At 39.0% G+C, this 25191-nt stretch overlaps 1 long non-coding RNA gene across 1 annotated transcript; it reads right to left on the reverse strand.

The window, feature by feature from the left end:
- Positions 1 to 18371: 18371 nt before the first annotated feature.
- Positions 18372 to 24732, reverse strand: LOC125243914. The gene is made up of 4 exons (XR_007179181.1): positions 22974 to 24732; positions 22512 to 22881; positions 22382 to 22416; positions 18372 to 22300 (listed from the first exon to the last, which is right to left on the reverse strand). It is a non-coding gene; the product is annotated as an uncharacterized LOC125243914 (long non-coding RNA).
- Positions 24733 to 25191: the final 459 nt, after the last annotated feature.

A 25191-nucleotide genomic window follows, 5' to 3' on the forward strand; every position in this document is an offset into this window, starting at 1 on the left:
TGTGAAATAGCAAATAAGCATTTACTATGAATACAGATAACTTGTCTAATGTATCTATCTGTATAAACTGGCACTAGATAAACAGTCTCTATACAAATAACAATCTCATATAGCAATAACCTAATGCCAAGGCCTTTGGAAAAAGGTTTGGTTAGCTTATATTTATGTTTCACTTGGTCGGGTGATCAGTCAGGTGATGGAAAATGTCTTCCACTGGTATCCTTCCATTTGCAGTGGGAGAGACTGGATTGATTTCCAACAGTTGCAGAGTGGCACTGAGTGCTGGGGGTCTTTGTGTAATCCAGAGATCTGTAGGTCAAGACAGTGGTCATTCCGCAGAATCTTCTGTAGGTTGGAGGTATTTGAGTTATGCATGTCAGGAGCCAAAGTCCTCTGCAAAAACAGTAGGGCTGCTTGAAGGTCAGTGCAGTGAAATGTTTACTCGCAAGTGTATAACCTTGGTCGTGCTTTTGTTCTTCCCTTGTCAGTTCAGAAACTCAGCACAAGGGTGTGTTCACTTGTGAAAGCTTTTATTCCTTCCCGTTGGGGAGGGGATAACTAATCCCTGCCTTTCCTGCTGTGGTGATGTGATTGGGTCATATAATTCCAGGTGTCTGCCCATCACGTCCCACCTTTCCATCCTGTGGAACTTGTTGCATTGTCCCAAAGTACACAGTTAAATAAAACAATGTCTTTAGGACCTTGGAAAAGCTTTATTTCTTTTCCAAACCTTTCTCAATGTCCTTGTGGCAGTGTTCTGAACTCATAGAATACAAAGTTGAATGTGAATTGGTTGAGGTATCACATTTCTGTCTCAGTGGGTGCGATTGCATTGGCTGTTATTCCAGGTGCAGTTTCCACTGTGTGTGAACAGTTCTTTGGATGAATAAGGAGAGGACATGCTATTTACAGTTTCCTGTCCATTTTTGTGGTTTCAAGCCAATATGTATAGAGATTGTCTTCCTCTTGGAGCATTTCTTTGTTCTTGCTGTGCTCTAGCCAGAACCGGTTTGGTGGCCCTGGGAGTCCATGATCGTTAACACCAAGGCGCCTGCAATGTTTTTTTCTCTGACTAGTGCCTTTTTCAAAAATGGCCACTTGGAGATCCAAAGTGCCCCTTGGAAACAAAAATGATCTGAGGGCTAGCGAGAGCTGTTACAGTTACTTTTACATGTACAACATATAATAAACCATTCTTTAAAAAATGTAAAATAATTTACAAACAATTTCATGATGATAAAAGTTGGTATTTTTATAAAAATAAATAAATAAATCTGTGCACATGGTTTTAGTATTTTCGTTGTTAAATTTATTCAAAACCTAGCTGTATACAAAATAAAGAAAGAAAAAAGAGACCTTTTTAAAGCCTTTAAACCGTTTTTGTCTGCATACATGGAAAGTATGTTGATTGCCAGTCATTCACAGAACAATCAGTTGTATCCATACATATAAACAGATGGGTAGCAAGGCTATCGTAAACACCAGCTATGTAACAAATGGATGTGATCAAAATTCTTTAGGCATCATAAAATCCTTAATTTTCTCTCCTGTTGTTCAAACTAAGTCATCGGCTCCAAAGAGTCGCAAAACCAGTTATCTTCAAAGGTTTGTTATCACCTAGGATCCCATGAATGACCTTAGTAGAGACGGTGTATGGAGCTCTCTGCAAGCTTCAAAGACAGGAGGTGATCCCCTCTCCGCATCCCCCATCAACCAGCCATTTGGTCCACAGACTACAGACACTTCCAATACACTTTGGAAAAAGGACATTGACTCCATTTTTACCCACAATCAAACTGCCCTAACTGTATATAGTATTTTCCCTGTGTTTCAATGTATGTCCTTATGTTATATTGGCCTAACTATGATTCTTTAGTTATGTCAGGGTAACTTCAAATGAGTATATCCAGGTGTATGTATTACTGTTTGAATGTCTTTGAATCCCCATCTTTCTTAGTATCAAAAGAATCCTCTTTTCATTTCACAATTAATGGTGTATAGTATGCTATGACAAAATGTATCAGAATATTTTTTACCATGCTTTTGTGTAAAACTGCACAAATTTTCCAGACCAACATAAACATGCAAATAGGGTGACAATATTAGAACAAAGACTTTCTCCAATCTTTGATTGGTCACCTCACTGAAATGGGTGTGAACTGATTGGGCCTTTAAAAGTCCTCAGATCAGGTACACCTTCACTCAATCTCTTTTGAGACCATCGTTTCCTGTCTCCTTCCGGCAACTTTATCTTCAAGTTAACTTCGTTGGATTCAACGTGGACCACACATAAGAACCCAAGTGAACGCTTCAGCGCACTCATGACAAAATCATCAAGAATCTCCGGAATCTACCGCATCTGGACTTATTCAGCAACCAAAGTCAATGCAAGTACCTGTTTGCAGCCTTTAGACGCGTTTCCAAGTTATTGTGCCCCTTTTAAGGTGACCCTGATTCTTTGATGTTTCTCACAGGTTGTGGTTAACTGTTGTAATCTTGCCATTCTCTTCTCTCTCTTTCTTTACTTTCCTTCACTTTCTTTATTCTGTATATAATCTTTGCTTAGTTTAGTTGTGTGTAGCCTAACGTAACTTCATTTATTAAACCATTATATCCACGCTTATTGTCTTTACTGTGTCGATGCTCACAAATCAAAGTCTCTTAAATGTTTTGATCTAGCTACATGCTATTACCCTGCTAGTACTTTATATTGTAGGAAAAAGTTATTCTTTCTTGACCAGTGTTTCCTAGAATTGATTACTGATTATGCTGTCTGTTCGCTCGGACGACCTGATTAAATAATCGTAAAATTAATTCTGTTACAGTCTGAATCTGTAAATATTTATAATTAATTATAATTTGTTATAGTTAATTATTCATATTTCTTTTGAGCTGATTTTCTACAGCTATTTTGATCATTGATTCAGACAGCAATCGGCCACCAAAAGCAATCATTTGGAGGGTATAAATAAACTATTATCACAATGATGGCCAATCATTCAGGCAAAAGACAACATTTAGTCTACAAAAACAATCGATTGTCTCAATACATACACAGACATTCCAGTAATGGCGTCCGTCCATACAGAATGAGCATCGCTATGATTCTACTGATGACTTCACACTCCAAGTCATTCTTCTCCTCGCTTCTTCTCTAACACATCCTCATGAGGGAAATAAGATGTTTTTTGGGCAACAAGGATTTGTTCTTCAAGCAAATGAAGGGAAAAACAGCAGGGTCTGGGATGCAGAAGAATAACAGTGACGTCACAGTGATAGGTCAGTGACAAGTGCACCTGTCGTATGAGTTCTGATTTCTGAATGGTTGAGACAAATTTACGTCTGTACTGTTGTGCACATGCAGAAGATAAATAGCACACACATTTTGGAATCCTCTTGGCATTGACTTTGACAAAATTTTGTCCATCAGATTACTACAATGACAATAGCTGGAGAATATGCCTCTCAAGACACCACAAAATCCAAAATCACTGCTTGGATATTACTAAAACTGCTGCACTGTTTTGAAAAATAAACTTTGGAAGCGGGCTTATTTGTTTGTAAGAGTCTAATGTATACGATCATATACAGTTTTACAACATAAACGGTGCTCAGATTGCATTTATTGAAGAGCAATGGAGTAATACGTATATTGACAATGTAACGACTGAGAAAAATCAGACACAATTATTTGTTATATTTAACAAATAATTGTTTAAAACTCACTCTGCGGTCTGTCCCCATCCCCCGAGAAGACCAGTCTGTGCAAGGGCCTCATGGGCACCATCAGATAAGACTTTTATGAATCGAAACTATGCAGCTATTCAGAACTCTGCATCCAAAAGTCCTTGTGAGTCAAGTTACAGGGAAGGCACAAAGCCTGTAGAAACAGACTTTCCTGCATTCATTTATAGATTAACTGATCTATAAGTGAACATGCACCCCAGCCATTGTGTGTATTATTTTAACTGTTTTGTGCAGCATCTTTTGTATGGTATTTTGTGATAAGAACCAATGGTTAACATAAATTAACCTATACCAAGTTTGGTGCCTATGAGTTTGTATTTTGAAGATTTAAATGCTCGTTTATATGATATGTTGATATATGTGCAACATATCAGTATTACAAGAATCTTTAATAGTTTCTTCTCCATCTGTAACCAATCCAGTTACATGCACACAATCTGCTCAAGACAAAGATCGTAAACTTTCCTGTCGGAAGCTCAAGTATGATTGGTCCACTGACCCAGAGGAGGAATGGCCAGCAGCATACAGTAGGTCAACCCTCAGGGGTGTAACTTCTCCCGGAGCTTAAAAGCCAGCACACAATGCTCCTCCCGCTCTCTTGCTTCTTGGACGGACTAAAGAGACACCCTGCTGGGCGGCCTCTTTAGGCCAAGACCTGTAGTCCTAAACCTGCACCCCAGCCATGTGCTGATCTAGAAGAGTGAAAGAACTCTTTCCTACTAAAAGTCAAAATAACCACACAAGTTTGTCATCGTTCCTTTATTCAACGCAGAAGACATTGATTGCAAGTTCACGACCAATAATTGCTCATTTTACCTATGTATGTGTGACGTGTATGTGTGACTTGTGTATGTATGTGTTTGTTAGTTTAGTTATGTGTTTGTGATTTAGTTAATAAAACTTGTGCACAATACATATTTGGTTCTGACTCCCTGTTTGCTAATAAATTGCCTCTTAAATGATTTAGATTTTGCTACCAGCTCTAAGTGCTGTAAATGCTAAGAAACAATTATTTTTCTATGGCCATGAAAAATACCCTTCTCTTAGAATTAATTAATAATCAATACTGAGTGTTCACAGAATGAAACTGATTGATTAATTGTAATTTTAATGTAGCTACATCAAGTTAATCTGATTAACGGATTCAAATAATCATAGGTTATGAATAATTATTAGTATCTCCCCTTTGAGTTAAATGGCTACAACAATAAACCGTTAGAACTTTCGAATTATGTATAATTTATCATTCTCAATATTTTTAGACCTTATCCTTGTAAATGTATACCATGATAAGCCTATAAGTGAGGGACAGAGGTGGTGAGTCCTCGATATCCCCCACCTCAATGCTAAGGATATCCACTTCTTCAGAGCTAGACAGACCCAGCATCAGGCACTCGCTTGGTGTGGAAAAAGCCAGATTGTTCGATGGAGAGCACTGGAGCTGGCAAATGAAGACTGAAAAAGGGCTGAAGCCGTCTCAAACTCCTCTACCAGGTCCAATTGCGACCTCCACAATCTGACTCATCACGCCGCCTCAGAAGACACGGGACCCAAACTACGGGAAGCACAAAGGCGGGAGCGAAGCGTCCTGAGCTGCAGGTGCTCACATTGGACGCAGGCAGTCCTCTAGAGAATAAAGAGCATGCTCTACTCCCAGCTTAGTCAGATGATTATTCCACCTTTTGAATTCATAAGAATTAAATACAGCCATAAACACAGACAAGTGAAGCACGGTCTGAATAATAGGCTGAATATACTATGTCATTATGAGTCCATATAAATAAATAAATAAATAATCTACACGTTGCCTCAGCAAACGCGATATTCGAGCCCTTCATAGTACATATAATTACATATGAAGGCATTCCCCAAATGTGCCGTCAATCGTCGCACTAATTTTTTCCATTGGCTCAACATAATACTTCTGATTGAGCACCGCTGTGTGTGTGCCTTTGATAGACCTAATGTGTGTGGTAATTCTTGATAATGGACACAATTCCATGAAATATCTAAGACTATGGGGATGCTATGTATAGGATTCCATTGGTATGCTTTGAATTATTTATCCATTTCTGAATTGTAGATGAGTCATATGAGTTTATGTGATAATTTTGGACTGGCAAGATCTACATGGCAACTTTAAGATACACAAACAAGAGTGGGAGAGTGCATAAATCTTAATTTTAAGTACTGCACAAAAACTGAATTAATCACCTTTTAATCTGATGTTTCCATAATAACTAATCTGATGTAACCATAATAAGCTAAAATGTCCTCCATTTGGATATTGACCCTGATTATTGACCTTAAAAGCCTCAGTCCTCATTATATTACAAAAAAAAAAAAAAAATAATATATATATTTATATTTAAAAACATATATATATATATATATATATATATATATATATATATTGTTTTGTGTTTCACAGAAGAAAGTAAGTCAGGTACTTTAGGTCTGAAACAACACTAGAGTGAATAAAGGCATCCAATTTTTTTGGATGAACTATCTAAAAAAAAAAAAAAAAAAAAAAAAAAATCACCCTAGTTAGAAATGGAATAAAAGGTTTAATTTAAGATTCCATAATATAAGATGTCAGGAGAGCAATACAATGTCAGTGTCATTCATATACCCAGAGAGATTTCAGATTAACCCTGCCAGCCAACACCCTCTTCAGTAAGTCTTTTTCTGATTGACACTTTATTATTATTATTATATATATATATATATATATATATATATATATATATATATATATATATATTTTGAATGGACTCAGACTCAGCACATCTGATAATTGGCTCTTGATGTTCCCTGTAAAGGCAAATTCTTCATCTCTGACAAGTGTGTTGCTCTTTTCAACTTAACCTTTTTTATCATTCCTAGCGACCTCACATTTCAGAAGCCTTCTTTACCCCACCCTCAGAGCAGAGTTTTGGCCTGTCAGGCCCTTTAGATGACTAACTAATCGGCTCATTATTTTAAAACATACTGCTGCAACTGATAAATCTCTTTCACTCAGTCTCTCTTCACTGTAAAACCTAATAAGTTGTGTTGACTCGATTTATGTAAACTCATTCACTCAGTTTAATTGAATAATACTGCCTAACAAAACTTGTTTTATGAAGTTCATAACATGGTCTTCCCATTGAATTAACGTTAGGACACATTTCTCAATACATAGGTAATTTTTTTCAAAACTTTTCACACAGTTCTACTAACCAAATTTCAACAGCAGCTACAAGGTTTTTTTTTTATTTTATTTATTTATTTTTTTATTGCTTTGGAGCAATTTTCACTGTTACATTTTCAGAACTCTTAGTACTAGTATCACAACAGATCATCAAATATGCTAAAAGTTTGACAAAAGTGCAAATTTTTAATTGTGTTAGTACAAAACAAAAAAACCGAAAAGTATTTTAATTACACAAAATAAGCTTTTCTTTATATAAATGTTTCATTCACAGTAACTGCCTTTCATGAAGCTTATACTCTCAAACCTTTGATTTGCATCTCTTTGCATTCAGTTTAATACATTTGTCTATTATTTAATCCAACTAAACTAAATGGTTAATCAATGAATCATTTGGTACACCTATAGATTTCTATAGATATTGATTCAATCAGCATAGTTTCTACAGAACTTGTTTTCAATTTCCGATATGGATAACCAGATGTAATTAATTCTTTTTACATTATAAGCAATTATCTTAGATGATAACCACAATTTTCAAAGTGTGTATATGTGGTCCTGGTAAACCCTGCATTGTGAACCATATGTCCCCACAAGGATGGCAATACCAGTTAATTTAGACCTGGGTAATTTATACAAATAAAAATGTAGTTGTATGAACAAAAGAAATTCAAGTGAAGAGTTCATTTGCAAAAACATATAACTGAAACATGAAATCAAAATTGACCTTATCTACTTTGTGCATATTACTAGTCTTGTGGTAAACAACCCTCACAGCAAAAGAACACGGCTTTCGGAAAGTATCCGCGAACGGACCCGTATCGACATCTACTTGCGTGCAGTGACGGATCCGCAACGAAGGATCACATCCGCGATTAAAACCTTACCTCTGCGGCGGGTCCGTTTGAGACCTGCGAATTGATACAACCATTACAGTAAAGGTGTGTGCGCATCTGCGGATCCGACATGGGTTCGGCGACTTGAATGCAGATCCGCCAAGGAGTCTCCTGCTGTGTGGGAATTAATTTGTGCAAATTAAAACACAGATAACGTCTCTGATAACGTCAGTTTGACGGCTTGGGTTGAAAACGCGTAAACCACTCCTCTGCAACCGTTCATCTGCTATGAACGAGATATGGAGAGGAGGAGCGCGAGAGATGGAGAGGAGGAGCGCTACAGTAAAACTCTGCCCTCTATTCAATATTCCGTTTCACTTGGAAATACGTCACAACACTGGAGAAAAGTCCTTTGCAACTTCCGCTTCACATGGACTTTAAGTAATAATAACTCTTAAAAATACAGGTAACTTACACAATTAAAGTTCACTGAAATTTTGTAGCAAATTAGCTCAAAATAAATATGAATAATTAATCATAACTAGTTATAATTAATTATAAATATTTGGATAAGTTAATACAATTAACTTAATGTAATAAAATTAATATTACAATCAATTAACCTGTTGTCCAATGAACGCACAGTGTTAATTGTTTATTAATTCTAAGAAATGTTCATTTCCAGGTTATGGGAAATAATCTTATTGTACAGTACTACTAAGAGCCTGTAGTCAGGATCTGCATGAATAGGGACTCCAGTATATGAGCACAAAACACAGACAACTTTACGTGTGACATGAACAAGACTTTATTAACTAGACTAAACACTTAACTACTCTAACATTCACACACATACATACATACAGTTTACCAAGGGAAAGAGAGAGCTGAAGCAGAATACAGAAAAGCAAGAAGTTACAGCATTGTTGGACATTCAGCAGATCAACAGCCTTGAGCAAACCATCAGTTTAGTTTTAACACGCCCTTCTTTAAAAGGGGTAAGGATACTCAATGTATCAAATAATGAGACTAAGTTTGATACTTGCATGTCTCTCCAAGTTGAATTAAAACTGTCCTGATGCAATTTGTGGAGGCTCCCATTGAATCTTTGCTGATATTGTCTTGATGAAAGAGAACCAGTTGGATTCAGAGGATCTTTGGTAAATGGAAGTTTCTAGGCCGAAGCCTGGCACAAGCTTGGGGTTCTGTTGAAGCTTCTAGCTTCTTACAGCATCATCTTAACATCAGCATTTCTCAGTAAAAAGGGAAGAGAGAGGAAGAGGCATTTGATTTTGTGATCAGTGAATATAAGGGGTGAAGATGTCACACCGTCTTGAGGTGTCTGAGCCAATAAGGAGTTTCCCTTTCAGAGGGAAGTTTTACGAGTCTTTGTTCTGTAGCAAGATATTAGCATAAGACACTGGATTGGATGAATGAGAAAAGAACCTTCTAGATTCGTATGTGTCACAGAGTTAGTAACACGTAACATAAATTACCAAATAGGAAACGAAAGTTGGACTCCGTAGATACCAAACATGCTACCAATGTGATTTCAGTTAACTATACATTTGCAACTATGGAACATTAATACCAAAAGAGTTAAAAAGAGAGAATTAATACATAGAATAAATCCTATAAAAGGAAAGTCATGAGATGGGAAAATTGGATACATGTTTATACATTTCCCAAGTGGTTATATAGAGAACACATAGGATTAAGATGGTTTATTTGTCTTTCTTAAAAAGAATGAAGTCAGAGTCACTAGTCTCTGCAAAATTCTTTCTGATCGTAAAAGTTCCAAGTATCTGTAACAGGACACCTAGTTCTGCCTGTGGTTTAGCTACGTTTGGGATGCTAGTTGCAGTTTTAGGAGGATGGGTTCACAGAACTTTGATAGAGTGAGTTATGGGTAATTCATTAAATATATTGAATAATTGTGTTTGATCGCTCCAGACGCTACAGTTTGTTTCTCAGCAAAAGCAGATAACTCCACATTTCAGTTAAACAAAACCAAGTAATTGCTTTGTAATTGCATTTAAAACACACTCAAACACACGTCTACACACAAACGTGCGCACACACACACACACACACACACACACACACACACACACACACACACACACACACACACACACACAAAAGGACAACCAAGGGTTCCGCATGTAAGACGTGTATGGTGTACAAGGACTTGCAGAAGTCGAAATTATAAATCACTTTAGTCAGCTTTGACGAAACTTCCCTCAGCTAGCGAGTATTTTTGAAAAGACTAGAAGCCTTGTCACCTGACCTGAATACTGCGTGCTGATTCGCTAAAACTGACTTATCGGTTTCTGTACACAAACAATAAGGGCGCTCGTCGGTTTCGGCTGTAAAACGTGAACTCCCGATGCCTTGACAGTGGATAATAACAGCTTTTCTGACAGAACGGATTTAGCGTTCAGAACGTGATATATGTGGAGAATAACGCACAGCAGTTAGTATTTTATTTTTAAAAGTGGCGTTTATCGTTTTTTGCAAATGAACTCAAGTAAAGCTGAAAAAAATTCTTTGAGTAAATACAAATCATTTGAATTTGGTCACTGTTACATATTAGTTTTTTACAATTGCTAATAAAAGTGTTTACCAATACTTAGTTTTTTTCATTTGCTAACAAGCATTGTTCAACACCGAAACCACATTTTCAAAACTCTTCACACAGTCAGTGAAACAGAAGTCAATGCAGACCAAACTGTGAACAATTTTTCATTGCTTTCAGACAAAATGCATTCAGTGACCACACTTTTCAAAATTCGAGAACTCTTTTCCCATTCGTACTCCACAACATGCAAAATACTATGTATTTTCAGGACATTTTCCTAATGCTAACACACTGCATTCAAAATGATTAAAAACACATTCAAAACAGAATGATGGCAAATTCCAAGCATTTATGCAGTAATTATTTTAAAATTCTCAATTTTATAGGCAAAAATAAATAAATAAATAAATAAATAAATAAATAAATACATACATACATACATACATATATCATTACAAGCTAATTGCAATTTTAGCTGAAATTCCACCCACTCCAATGCAAGAGAGAGAGAGCAGACTAGAACCATCACTGTAATTTACTATAATGAACAACTACACATGTTGTTACAGCAATGTGTAGAATGCATTTTATTTATTCTTTTTTTTATTATCATTGCAGCCCTGGAGGTTTTTCCCTCTTTTTTCACCTTTTGGTTATAATTTTCAAGTACTATATTCATATAAAAAAATGAAATTTTGATTAATTTCTGATTCATTTGTGTTACAAATGCTTTCAATAAAGTGAAATTGTGTTACATTATTCAATATGAAGAACTGATTTATGTGGAAAATCATTGAAACTTTAAAAAAGAAAAGTTCATAAATTATGTAATGCTTCCTGTTGTTAGTGTTTTTTAGGTCAGTGTGTTGTGAATGAAATGTGTGTTTTCTGAATGAGAATTGTTGCCAGTGTTATGTTGGTCTGAGTGAGTTTTGTAGGTGAGATTAACTGTTTGGCCAACATTCAGGCTGGTAATGCAGACTGTGTGAAGAGTTTTGAAAATGTGGTTTTGGTATTGAACAATGCTTGTTAGCAACTGAAAAAAAAAAAAAAAAAAAAAAAAAAAAAAAAAACCTGTAAAGATTTTTTTTCTAAACTCTTAACACAGCAAAACACCTACATCACACAATTAACAAAATAATTAATTTATTGCCCAAAACCATATTTTGTGTAAGGCTTGATTTTCCTGCTAAACGAAAACTGAGATCAAGCATCCTGCAATAAAGCAATAAAGCTTATCTGGAGAGAAGATCTTAAAAGAATAGCATAGGACAACACCTTGCCCCTACACATCTACAGTATGTCAAGGACTGCCATGGCATTCATATTATGGATTAAATCAACATCGGAGACCTGCCACCACAGCCAGTATACTGGCCCAGACCTACCACTAGCAACATTTCTGAGGAAAAATATTAACTATATACACTTACACTTATTTTAAGTTATTTCCACTATTGCGCGTTGTTGCCATATGGCAACATATCATAAAGTACCTTAAAATAATATTTTTTATTTCAATTATTATTATTATTATTATTTTTTTTTTTTTTTACAGCACTTCAAGTTAAGCCATTCTAAGAAAAGAAAAAGAGTCAAATATATATATATTTTTTTTATAAATTTATCATAATGCGTGTGGTATAGGGTTAAATGTCTCAGTGCGATTGGTAAAATGGTCTCAATTTCACAGCAGTCACTGGTATTATGAAAAAGATTGAAAACTAAGGAAAATTCTGTCCTATCTTTGGGTGGGGCATTTTGTGAAAACCCACTCCTCTCCCCCCAAAACAGGTGTTGGTGTAGTAAATATTTATAACCCTTTTGTTTGGTCTGTATATAAGGTAAATTGCAAAGCAGTCAGGGGGGAATTTTCTGTAATCAGAGACCCCTACGCAGTGATGGACAAGTGTCTTCAAACACTAGTCCACCACTGTGTGTATATGCATTTCAACTATACATTTATTATTTCTGAATTGGCTTCTAATTGTCTAACTGTAATGTAATTGGCATGATACATTTTTACTTGACAAATAAAATGTTATGTTTGGTTATTCTGTATTATTCTTAATTCATTATTTCTAGTAGATTAAAGCGAAGGTATTACCTCAAATGTGTGTTCAGGATTGTTCATACGAAAGGTTTAATAGATGAAGCATGGGGCATATATATTAAATCCATTTCGATTTCTGACTATCGCTGCCTTAAATAAGTTGCAGTTTTCGTAAATATATAAAAACTATGCTTTTTGTTACGAGTAAGCAGAGCGCGACCGACTTAAAGGTAGATATTTACCCTGCATCCAATGTTTAAGGTCAGAACCGACGAGTTTGTGTTCGGGAAGAGTACTCAAGTCGGCCGAAGTAACTCTTCTAAAGCGATACTGGGACTGCAGTGAACGAAATAATTGAAACTATAAGGTAATCAGAATAATCAAAAATCTAAATTAAGGCATAACTAATGATTAATTTCTAATTGGAAGCACAACCTAAGAATAAGAATCATTTGAAATCTGAGTCAGATTAAAAGAGTGAAATTAAGTGAACTTAATAGAGATGCTGAAAAGGCATACACGCGTTAACCTTTGCCCGGGGGCGTCGGATTCCGTTTTTGGGCCGATGCGGGGTTCCTTACATTTGTTACATAAATATAAACTCTACTAGCCTGACGTGGTCATACTCAATTCTAGTTCGAATATGAGTCTGATACTGCTCCATTGGGCTTTGATTATGGGGGCGTATTTCAACCGATCCAGGAAAGACCTCAATTGGATAGACCTACAACCAATCAGAGCTACAGAGTAAGTGACGTATGTTGAGCGATGCACAGTTGTCAACAGAACTCTTCTTAGCGACCATCGGGGCCAGCTGATTAATCAAACTTTTGCCAAATCCCGTAGGAAGGACGGCAAAGACATCTTTCCCATCGACAAATGCCTTGATCGCGGTCCTCTGTTCCTTTTTTAAAATTAATGCGCTGTCGATATCTTCTATAACGGATGCGATGTCGGAATCTACACATCTCAGTTCTTCAACAGCCATCATTGTTGTAAACTAATTGACCTTTCGCAAAGACCCGCCCCCCTTAGTTACTGTTGCTTTGTCCGACAAGCCGTGGTGCTGTCACGCCACACAGAGTGGAAAATACATAGCGGAGCAAAGAGGAAACTGACAACACATCGACAGACAAGACAGAGCAGGTTACTTATGATATTAAACAAAGTCCCAGCTTTCAAACTGTGTAGTTATTAAAAAAATTCAAACAATAAAAACCGTTTTGTGGCCCTTTAATGGGTTGTGACCATGATCGTGACAGATTGCTGTAGCGCCTCAGCTCAAGAGGCTCGTGAACCGATCATCTCTTCCTACTAGTCCATTTATAGCATCAAATAAACATGAATGAACATGAGAATGAATGTTGTTTCAAACGCGGAAAGACGTCAATATGCACAATTTTTTAAGTTTAACTCCACCGAGGTTAATCTTCTAACTCCTGACTGATTTGTCGGACAAAATGGCGGATGCAGCGTTTTTGATTGGTTAGATCACTTGTTAATCAAACTCCCCAAGTAGGGATGTCCCGATCACGTTTTTTTGCCCTCGAGTCCGAGTCCGAGTCATTTGATTTTGAGTATCTACCGATACCGAGTCCCGATCCGATACTTCTATAATACATGAAAAAGAACAAAGAAGAGCGAAAAAAACAGATCCAGGAACAGTGCTTTTCAGGTTTTTCAGGAATCTAACAATCGTTTTCACGTACAGAAAATGGATAAAGTAATCAAATATAAAATATCACTGCATATTATCTTTACTGTATAAAATAAATAAAGATTAATCATTATTGAAGTTACAAAAATTATTCAGTCAAGAGCAGTGAGTGATTTCTTTGTTATTTGTTGTTTAATTTAACATTAAAAACAGGCAGCAGGAATAGTTTTTTTTTTTCCCCTAGAAGACATGCACGATCCAGTACATATACTGTTACACATGCGCTGTCTTTCTCGACTAATATACGTTCACTTAAGACATAACCGACTATGTTTGCTAGGATACTCGACAAGACGGGCATGTTGACAATTTTTGTATGAATTTGTCCGCCGAAGCACGAGACTAGAAAGAGAACTCAGTATTTGCGCGCTGACTGAAATAAGCGTGTGCGCGCTTCGGATGAACGCACACAAATCTTCTCACAGCGCGTGAGAGTTCTCTTTCGTGTCTTGTTCTTGAAGGTTTAAATCAGCAAGGCTTAAATGAGTTAGTTTAAACACAGACAGCAACGTGTGCTGTTCAGGTCTCACCTGCGCTCGCGCGCTATCAACACCCGGGTGATGACGGCGTAAATGACTGGACATTAGAGCATACGGCACTCGCAGTTAACAGTTTACAAAGAGTGACTGTTTTGTCCACGCTTTCTGATTATCGTTGTTGTAACGTTTTGCGCATCCATCGACTGAAACATACATTATTTGAACTCTGTCTGTCTGTTTTCCACGTTGCTATTTTAAACAAACCATATTAACCAATAAGGCCAGAACACACCAAGCCGACGCCGACGAACTAGCGGAGACGAAAGCAGACTGTGGGGTTGGCTCACGTCGGCAGCGTCTGTGTCCAAAGTTGCCCTGCCACACCAAACCGACGCTAAACAGCCGACGGCCAAGCAGCACGTCAGTTCTGCGCCTGCGTGAGATGAAATGCCTTTCCGAAACAGCAGGCGGCAGTAGCTGAGCAGCCAATCAGAATCATCAGATGGCCCGACGGCCCGACGAGCTCCAACGCCGATTCAACATTTCGAATCGGCCGAGAAAGGACCAACTTCAGCCGACGGTGCGGAACACACTGAGAAAACTTAGTCGGCCGACGAAGAAAAACTGCCCGACGGCCGACCGTCGGCTTGGTGTGTTCCAGCCTATAGATGCGTCGTCATTCGAGATGGACCACGGTGCAAGTGCGTACCTAACCGTAAGTGGAGAACCGTAGGGTTAGATTTTTTACTGAGAACCGTTGCACCCCTAATACATATATATCCGAGTCCTGATCGGGAGGTAACGTCCGATTCCGATCGAGTCTGAAACCATGTGATCGTGCCCGATTTCCGATCACGTGATCGGATCTGGACATCCCTATCCCCAAGCGCTCTTTGATGACGTGGCTGATTACGTTTCTGGTGATAATCTGTCAATCATCGCCCTGACAATGTGATTGGTCCGAACAGTTTCTGTTCGGGCATAATTACTCCTCTACGGATCAAGTCCAGACCGAACTCCCCGACTTCAAAATGTTGTGGGCGGGGCTAAGTTCGGCTGGCATCCAGGCTAAAACTCTACAATTCAAAATGCTAAAAACCTTTTTCTGCATGTACTAACTCTGTTAAAACACAGCAAACCTGATTCAAAATCAAGTCGTTCTGTCAAAACACTAGCACTAGTTTTCTATCCATGTACCTATAATCAATCAAAGCACAATGACTCTCAAAATACTAACACTTGATGGCATTACAAAAACTGCATTACTTGTCATTTTTTGTTCTCCCTGAAGAAAATATGAAATTCATTGTTTTTATAATTTAGTTTATCTTTCAGTCGGTCACATTCAATGTTACATCAGATCATTCTGAAGAATGGGGTCTCGCCTGAGAGCCCAAACACCTTTGAGTGGTACAAAATGAGCCAATGGTACGCTGAGTACCTTAGTCTGTGAAATTTGCATCGCGTTCTCCGCCTCACTCTGTGGGTATATAAGGAGCAGCGCGAGCATTTTCACATTCAAACTTTCGCTTCGGTGCCGAGCGTTGTTGTGCTCTACAATCATCTTTGAGCCTCTTTGAGTCAAGCCTCTTCAGATACGGGTGTTGGCGTGACGGTGCCACATGAAAGCCTGATCACGTCAGCACGCTGATTGTCTTACCTTTCTCATAAGGGCTGAGCATGTCTCGTGTTGTGTGTCGTCGAGCACGACTAACAGTGCGGTTTGTCACGACAACCCAGCGTGTTACTCTGCGCTCTACATGCGCGATGCCACGGTTGAGACTCGAGTAAGTCCCATCTGCTGTATCCCTATCTAGTTCCCCTTCCCGAGGGGAGGGCTACTTCGGCTGATAGCCAGGGTGACAAGGGTTACAGTGTGGACTTCCCCGACGAGTCAGTCTCCTCTGGCCACACCCCCTCTCATGCATCGCATGCTGCGAGCTTTCAGATGGGATTGCTGGTCCCTCTCATGGGAGATCTAGCATTTCATTTTGGCTCCAGCATTGTGATTGGAAGGCAGATATTTTAGGTAAATAATAGAAGGCATATAGTGTTGTAAGGGTGGAACTCCTATAGGGGTTCAGGCTGTAGGGTTGCCGAGCGACTAAAGAAACTTTATCAGCAAGATGGTAGAAAACTTTACATTTCTTGTCTATTACCACCCACTGTAACTTGTGCCAACAATGGAAATAAGCGCAGTTATAATAGCAAAATGTGGGAGAGCATTGCTATAGTGTAACAATATTGTATTGCAATAGGGAGCACATTAATGTTAATACTAAATCAAAACTAGTTAGCACATCATTTGTAATTGAAAAGGTTTAATGACAATATCTGAATATGGTTACACTTACAATAATTACAAAATAGATGTATGAGATGATAAAATCATATACCATTAATCGTACCCAGCATGTATGTAAAAAGTTACCTGAGAGATAAAGAGACTGAAAGAGAAAGAGAGAGAGGGCCAGAGAGTGCCCAAGAAAAGCCAAGAATAAAAAAAAAAAAGACATAGCAATAGTTACAATCTTATCCCTTCCTTGACCATGTGACTGAAACCCATATGTGAGACATTCAAACTGACCAATCAGAAGATTAAAACTTCCCCCACTGTACTAAAGGTGTGACCATTTGTAAACCCCCGATGTACATACATCTTGGCCTACAGGGCTTGATCACTATCAACACATTTGTGCCTTCCAAATGGCCCTTGTAGCAAGAGAGAGGGGGTTGAAACAGTAAAGCAAATGTCTTTGTTCATTTTAAAATATCTTTAGACACTGTAAGATTGAAAATATCCAAAGGAAAGACTATTTAAAAGCACAATTACTGAAATCCGATATGCTTGGGTGTGACTCCAGCTAATGGCTTGACAGAACTTAGCTGACAGGACTCCATCAAGCCATCAGAACCTACCAAGAGAACCCCCAAAAGAAAATTAGACAGATAACATGACAGATAAGTATAAGAATACTAAAAATACATATAGTGTCAAGTCAAATCAAGTCACCTTTATTTATATAGCGCTTTTTACAATGCAGATTGTGTCAAAGCAGCTTTACAGTGATAACTGGTATATAATTTTGGTTGCACAGCAGCTCTTATAGAAAATGGTATGAATATTCATCTTAAGTAAATTCAGTATTGATTCATTCTGATGAAAGAAACAATAGTTATTAATTTAGTTAATTTATCTATATCAGCACTGGAGTAAACAGTGATGTCATCATCCAGCTCAGTTCAGTTCAGTTCGCATCCAATGGAGTCAATGCAGGCAGATCAAAACACTATTGAATATCAAATGACAAGTGTCCCCAACTAAGCAAGCCAAAGGCGACAGCAGCAAGGAACCCAAACTCCAACAGGTGACATCAGGTGGCAAACAGGTGTTAAAAATGAAAAAAAATTAATAAATCCTTGGGAGAAACCAGGCTTAGTTGGGGGGCCAGTTCTCCTCTGGTGAACAGTACTTTGTTACGGTTCAGGTAGCTATCATAAGTCCGATGGGATCGCAGTATTGATTCATTCTGATGAAAGAAACAATAGTTATTAATTTAGTTAATTTATCTATATCAGCACTGGAGTAAACAGTGATGTCATCATCCAGCTCAGTTCAGTTCAGTTCGCATCCAATGGAGTCAATGCAGGCAGATCAAAACACTATTGAATATCAAATGACAAGTGTCCCCAACTAAGCAAGCCAAAGGAGACAGCGGCAAGGAACCCAAACTCCAACAGGTGACATCAGGTGGCAAACAGGTGTTAAAAATGGAAAAAAAAAAAAAATCCTTGGGAGAAACCGGGCTTAGTTGGGGGGCCAGTTCTCCTCTGGCGAACAGTACTTTGTTACGGTTCAGGTAGCTATCATAAGTCCGATGGGATCGCAACATTCAAAGTATTTATTCCAGTTCCATCCAGTTGAGGATCGTATTCATCACACCGGTATGGACGGTTTGTTGAGGAACTGTGCCACTGGCTGTTGTGTCGATGATGCTTTCACAGCGGATGATCTAGTTGACTCAATCTCTGCTGATACTTTAGGGCTGCGTTGTGGTCGTGTCAAGGCACAGGTCTTCGATCTCACCTGGATACGGCCCGGATCCGGTTGACTATGTTAAACCTTGGCATAAACAGAGAGACCAGTATTATCGTAGATGCCATTCTTCTTCTGATGTAACCAGTACATCTAGTGTTATAGGAAGTGTTCCCGGTTCCAGCTGACCTAATTTATGCAGCCTATCAATCCTTTAATGGATTTGAAATATACATAAATTTACATAGACACAGATAAAGACTGAGAAACCTTGTTGTATAATGTCATTGTAGAAGGGAAAACATTTTACTTGATAGCGCTTTACTAGCTAACCTCATTGATCCCTGCAAAAGCTAGCAAACCTTTGCAAAGGATAACAACGAGAGTATTGTTGTTCAATACCTTAGTGAAGAGAAAAACTGTAAAGTGCCCTGCACAGGAGATGGGGTGTGATAAGCACAAGTGAAATACTTATGACTGTCACGGAATGCACAGAAACAAGATGTAGGATCCAAGGGCAGCTTTAATGGTAATCCAAAATGTAATCCAGACTCAGGCAAGGGTTAACTCCACAGAAACAGTCCACAAAAAAACAGAAAACCAGAGACACAAAGTGCATGTAACAATACAAATTATAACGAACCACAAACAAAGGCAGAAACAACAGAGTATAAATAGACAGAACTAATGAGCAAACACAAAACAGCTGGGTTCAATGAAACAAGGATAATGAGTCCAGGAGGTGAATTATGGGAAATGAAGTTCTGACAGGTGACAAAAGTCCATGTTGGAGTGCCCTCTGGTGGCTAAACAGGGCACTCCAACTCATGATCATGACAATGACCAGGCAGGGTAATTCTGATGTTTGATGCGTAGTTGCATGTGTTTAGGTCCTGTAGTTGAGAACGCCATTTTTTTTTAACACTGAAATGTGTTCACTTTCCCATCCATTTTCCTATCTGCTTGGACGGACATGCAGACACAGAATTATGTCAAAAGTCCTTGTAACTACAGTGCATATGGCTAGGTAACGTGAACACAGGAAACTGATGTGTATAATTATAGGGGATCCACGCAATCGATATTCGCATTCGATGAAATGTTAGATATCATCAGTATAATATTATTATTTAATCTAGCCTACAGTCAACAGACTAATACATAGAACAGCATTACAACTTAAAACACAGTCAAATGCAGTTTAGTATGATAGTAAAATAGACCAAGTAAAACAGCGCTGTGTTACCTCACAATTTTAATTCAACAAATAAACTGAACTGTATGAGTAGTATTTCAGCACTTCCAACTATTTTGGTAGAATGGATTGTCCTGGGACTCGCGTGGCACTCATATCGGTCTCTCATTAGCAATCGCGCCCGCAATTTCACACCAAAATAAATTAATTATATTAATTTTATGCAGTGAAGACTATGCAGTGTTATTTTACATTTAATTTATTCATTTCCTGAACCTAAATACTTACCTGAAACATATAAAACACTATTTATTACATTTAAATCACCCCAGTCATTCTAGAATTAGTATTACTTTCTAAATAAGTTATTCAAGTAAACTGGTGAATTTATGTCGAATCGCAATATATAGTTGTATAAAAAGGTAACGCAATGTCTTGCTGGGAATGAACTAGGCTATTAGCTGTACAGATTGACTGTCCCTTTCCTGCACATATGCTTAGAAATCTGGTGCACGACGTCTGCAGCAATAGAACAAAGACAGAGACATAAATGAGGAAATATGAACACATACAGTATTTTAACAAGAATAACATGTTTATAATGCAGTATACAAACGACATAGCCTTTATAGTCACACAGAACACAAGTCACATTGTTTCTGCCTCTAATGATATGAAGCCAAGTACCACAAAAGGAAGTTACTTTGACACTAGATGCCCCAACAAAGTTACAAAAAGCATGTCTTTAAATATTGTCCGCTGCTGGACAGTGGTCCAAACACTCAAAGCTTTAAAAGATGTTAAGGTCGTGTTACTTAATTACTTCACTTCGCAGCGCTTGCAAAGATTAATTGAGCAGCAATTAGGATGGATAGATGGCCTAATGTCGGTGCTATTCTACGCAACCTGCTGAGATAGCATATTTAAGTAGAAAATAGTGAAATCACTGAGTTAATTTGCTTTTTCCGGTTTAACCTCTTAATGATAAACTTCAGATTACGATGCAATGATCTGGGTGTGTGTTGCTTTAAGGTTTAAACCATGATTGGGGTTTCCCCAAGCCTTGCAACGATAGAGCCGAATATAGTACGCCATTCATTGTTTTGTGCTTTCTAAAACTAATGGTAGTTGAATCATGTTAACGACATGCTATGTTACAACACGAACAAGCACGACGAGCGCTCATGTTGAACAACGAGCTCTCGTTCTCTAACAAATGCGTGCGACTGCATAATACAGATTATGAATGTGAAAAGAGAGAGAGTATGATTCTACACACAATCTACATCAAAGTGCATAACACGATGAAAATACTTATCACTGAGATGAAATGGCTGATGTAGTGATGTCGCGAGAATGGTGAAGATTACAGCCATGTCTTTGATGATAGGCCCTTTGATGATATTGCTGAAACGAAATTAGTAAACAATAGAAATTCGTGAAGAGAGGACCTGCATGTTTTTTTCTCTCATTGCTGCAACAGCTCAATGAACGTTTGAATGATAGGCTGATGTAAACTTAAATGACACTGTAGCATTTAACATATCCCGTCTAAAATGAACACATTGAAGTAGTAAATTAAAAAAACGCTAACGTTTTCTGTGTGATTATTTAGATAATCACAATAATAGGTCTGTACATACATCGAGAGAGGAACATTGCTTAAGCAGTGGTTCACTGGAGCTTAAGTTTTAGATTAAAACTTACCAGTAATTTAGATAACGATAAAGTCAGGCTGGGTTTTAAATGAGCTATATCTCGCACCAAAAGTGAAGGTTGGCATCAGCATCTGCCGGACTCAGACATGTGTCAGCAATCTTTTATACTCCAAGTGTAAGATAATGATTGGGTAGATCTTAATAGGTGACGTAACATTGAGTCTTCCTGGCAGAGCTTTTATTTCTGAGTTTATGACCTGACAAAGGGAAGAACAACAGCACGACCAAGGATATACTCTTGCAAGTAAACCTTTCTTAAAGAAATCCAGTCTCTCCCACTGAAAATGAAAGGATACCAGTGAGAAATGTCTTCCATCGCCAGACTGATGACCCAACCAAGTGAATAGTAAATATAAGCGAACCAAATGTTTTTCCCAAAAGCCTTGGCATTAGGTTGTTGCTATATGAGATTGCCATTTGTGTGGAGACTGTTTATCTGTCACAGACATGCCAGGCTCCAACACCAAGCAATCACAGCACACTCCCACTCCCGAGTACTGATCACTCACACCTGCACGCAATCACCTCATCAATCAACCATGCATAAAAGACACTCACACACAATTACTCACCGTCCGGTCTCGTTCACAACTAGGACTATTCCTGAATGCTTACCTTAAGGACTTCCATTGTTACTTACCTGTCTCCAGCGATCCCTAGTTACCTCATGTGTCTCTTTCGTGTGTGTGAGTGTCACCTGTCTCCAGCTTCTCAACTGCTCCAGCGATCTCCAACGATATCCACCCTGCAATTCACAAAAGGACAGTATCATTATTCATTCATCTATCACTCTGAATTACTGCACCATGCTTGTGTCAATAAATACCTGAACTGTGATCTTCTGTCTCCAAGCCATCTGTACTGTAACAGAAAACCAGACCAACACCGTTAGACGCAAGTATGAGCCATCCAGACCCATTCCAAGACCTGGTCGATGCACTACGTCGAACACTCACCGTGCACCCAGCACCCATGCCAGCTCCACCAGCCATCACTTCCGTACACACCGCCATCACTCCTACACCGCTGCTGTACGCCAGTCCTATGGTCAAACCGACGCCCCACTCTGGTTCGACGGAGCACTGCAACGGTTTCCTCCTGCAATGTTCACTGGTCCTGGAGATGTAACCACACATGTTCCCTACCGAACAGTCTAAAGTGGCTTTCCTGATTACACAACTGAGCAGCAAAGCACTTCTATGGGCCGATTCCATCTGGTCCCAAAATCATCCAGCTATCCAGTCCTACTCCAGTTTCGTCAATCATTTCAAAGAAGTGTTTGGAAAACCCTCCTGGGATTCTTCTATCGGTGAGAAGCTTTATAATCTAAAACAAGGAAAAATGTCTGTTAACGAATATGCTCTTCAATTCAGAACACTTGCTGCCAAGAGCGGATGGAATGAACAGGCACTACTTACCACTTATCGTCAAGGATTGGATCCTCAAGTGCGGTTGCATCTCGCTGCATAGGAGGCTTCCATCGGGCTTGAACGGTTTATCCAACTCTCTATCTGCTTCGCCACTCGTATGCAGTCGTGTCTCGAAGAGCACCAGGGCCAGTCACAGCTCAACAACATCCTCTGCCGGCCAGACTCTGTTAGCCCTCCAGAACCAGCCCATGAAGCAAGGCAAGTGGATTCATCACGTCTGACTCCTGCTGAATGGCAGAGAAGGCTGACCCTGAATCTGTGCCTGTACTGTGGTGCTCCTGGGCATGTAATCTCCACATGCCCCATTCGTCCTCCTCGTCCCATGGTGAGTGCCATCTTCCCTTCTACTAACAAGATGAAACCACTCACCACTATTGTAAAGCTTACTGCTGCTGATGTCTCTATTCCAGTTACCGCACTCCTTGATTTTGGGAAGCAGGCAATTTCATCTCCGGCGCCCTCTGCCGTCAGCTCAACCTCACGACCACGGCTACGCCTGCTACATACCAGAGCCACTCGGTAACTGGAAAACCTGTAAGCAGACGATAAGTTAGTCGAAGTGTCGGCCCATTACTACTTCAAATCAGTGTACTTCATGTGGAGAAGATCTCATTGCTGGTTCTGGAGGAATCCACCGCTGACGTGATTTTAGGGCGTCCGTGGTTTGAGCAGCACAATCCCATTCTCTCCTGGAAGACCGGCAAAGTCCTGAAGTGGGGCGACACCTGTTTTAATGACTGTTTCTCTGAATTTCCTGTTCCACGTTCTCCAAGTTCCAATCATCTCCCTGTCTGTGCAACATCCATTGAGAGTCCATTTGAGTCCATTAAACATTCTGTGGATATACCATCTTGTTACGCCCCCTTCAGCGACGTTTTCTGCCCCAAGAGAGCTTCAAAGCTGCCTCCACACCAGCCATGGGACTGCGCCATCGATCTGCTTCTGGGTGAGTCAAATAATTAGGTCAGTCTAGTAATATGTGTGTAAGAAGTGTGTCATGTTTGAGTTCTAAATGCAGAATTTATAATTCTCTGTAATTCTGTGTGAATGAAATATTGACATTTGGTACCAGAAAAATATTAGGAAACTTTATGAAGTTACTGATAAACATGATTATGTTCCACGGACATCACAATCAATGGACAATAGACGGGGCGTGTCTAAGCTCCGTAGCAACGTCTCATTGGAGAAACACATCGGGGGACGGAGCTAACTTCCTCCTTTAAAACTATGCTTTCCCAATAGCTAGTTGTCAGAAGTCGGTCAGAAATCGGTCAGAAATCGGTCAAAAGGTCGGTCAGAAGTCGGACTGAAGCACAGTCGTTGAAGCCCAGTAGCCGAAGCACCACTACTTTGACCACGGCGGAAAAGTCGCATGGGTCATTGAGAACTGATTGACCGGGGCTGATTTTCCATCTAACAGTCGCCGACTTCAACCACAAGCAGCGCAGCTGACCATTCAACAGCCGTCACATCCAGACTCCAAAACACTCCGTGAAATATCTGACCAAAGTCTCCAAAGAAGAAAACTGCTCAGAACAGCGCGTTTCACCAGCCGGCAACAACTTTAAAGCTTCCGCGCAACCCACGAAGGGCTTTCCCGAGAAGACGTCACCTGAAAGACAGCCAATCCAGAACGGGACTCCGCTGCACACGAGTCGCAGAACAACCCGATTACCTCAGCTGTCAGAGCAAACGCAGGTACAAGCAAACTTCTCTCTCTTGCTGGAAACTGGTGAAACTCCTTTAAACCTGTGAACCAAGAATCAAGCCAAAGCTCTGCTTTTGTGATTTTCCTCAGGTTGCGATGTTTAGTTAGTATTTGGGACTTTCTTCATAACTCATATCAACTCCGTGAATGTGTGTGTGTGTGTGTGTGTGTGCGTATGAATGTGTGTGTGTGTGTGTGTGTGTGTGTGTTTAGCCTTAGTTTCCTGTAATCATTAGAAGTAATCAATAAAGCTTGTTTTGATTTTCACATATACGAGTTTCTTGTGCTGTGTGTCAAATTACTGCCTTAAACTTAAAAGATCAAGTTACCTCTTGCTTATAATAATCATAATAAAATATTGTTACTGTTGGCCACAGAATAATATTTTATCCAGAATTGGTAGAATACTTTAACCTCAATTTTTCACTGGACGAATAATTGATGAAGTGTTAAATATTAATTCTGAATCATTTACAGTGAATCAATTACAGTTGA

The sequence above is a fragment of the Megalobrama amblycephala genome, linkage group LG13, assembly GCF_018812025.1.
Source record: "Megalobrama amblycephala isolate DHTTF-2021 linkage group LG13, ASM1881202v1, whole genome shotgun sequence".
Lineage (NCBI taxonomy): Eukaryota > Metazoa > Chordata > Actinopteri > Cypriniformes > Xenocyprididae > Megalobrama > Megalobrama amblycephala.